Raw genomic sequence first — 1,357 nt, 5'->3', positions numbered from 1 at the left:
TTTAATCTGTGGCACCCTAACTTAAAATATAAATTTACAAATATATTACAAAAAATGTTTTCATGTAGTAAATAAATGAAGGAAAATACAACGTACTATAATATAACATATATATATACATCAGTCTCAGAATATATACGAGAATGTAATTAATTAAGTTAAAGTTAGACATATTTTACAAATGTTGTTTTCGCATAGATATATTGTTTCTTTATAACTATTAATGCATTTATTTAGTAATAGTTTTTTAAATATTGATATATTTTCACTCTCTCTTATATTTCTTATAAGTTGATTCCATAGCTTAGGTCCTCTATATGCTATACTTTGCTGACCCATATTAGTTGATTTTAATTTTATACAATAATTGTCTTTATTTCGAGTGTTATATGTATGATAATTATCAAATAAACTGAATAAAGAATTAAAACATTTTGGAAGTTGTCCTTTTTGGTATTTAAACATAAAATTTAAAACACTGTTTTTATACAAATCAAATATATTAAGTGTGCCCGTTTTCACAAAGAGCTGAGAAGAGGGATGATGAAAGTCTACCTTACAAATGATCCTAAGAGCTTTTTTCTGAAGCAATAGAAGGCGATCCAAATTGTCTTTGTTCCCCGCACCCCATACAATAATACCATATGTCAACACTGGTAATATAAGTGTCTTGTATATGGTAAGTAACACTTCAGTAGATACTAATTTTTTTATATGACACATGGCACCAATTATTGAGGATGCTTTACAAGAAACTGCATTTGTATGGTGTCTAAAGTTCAGTTTCTCATCAATGACGACACCGAGAAATTTAGTATATGGTACTCTATCTATTGAAACTCTATTTATTGAAAGTACAAATTGGGATGTGTCAATGTTGGTATTCTTTCCACTAAATAACATATACGTAGTCTTGGTTGTATTAATAGTTAATCTATTAGTTTTACACCATTTCTCAATTTTATTTAGTTCATTTGTCATTATTGTAAAGGCAGTGACGATATCATTGTGTTGTAAAAACATATTCGTATCATCTGCAAACATTATTAAATCAACGACATTACTTACAGAAAACATGTCATTTATGAAAATCAAAAACAGCAGGGGTCCAAGGATTGACCCTTGTGGAACGCCTTGTTTTATTATTTTGGTTACAGACTGACACTTCCCAATTTGTACGAATTGTTGTCTTTCTCTAAGGTAGCTTCGGTACCAATCAAGAACCACGCCTCTTATTCCATAATGGGGCAATTTTGTGAGCAATAATTCATGATCTATCGAATCGAACGCCTTGGATAAATCCAAAAATACGCCAATCATAAATTGCTTGTTGTCAACGGCTGTTGTTATTTTATCA

This window comes from Antedon mediterranea, chromosome 2, assembly GCF_964355755.1.
Source record: "Antedon mediterranea chromosome 2, ecAntMedi1.1, whole genome shotgun sequence".
In the NCBI taxonomy this organism is placed as follows: domain Eukaryota; kingdom Metazoa; phylum Echinodermata; class Crinoidea; order Comatulida; family Antedonidae; genus Antedon; species Antedon mediterranea.
This window is presented reverse-complemented; position numbering follows the sequence as displayed.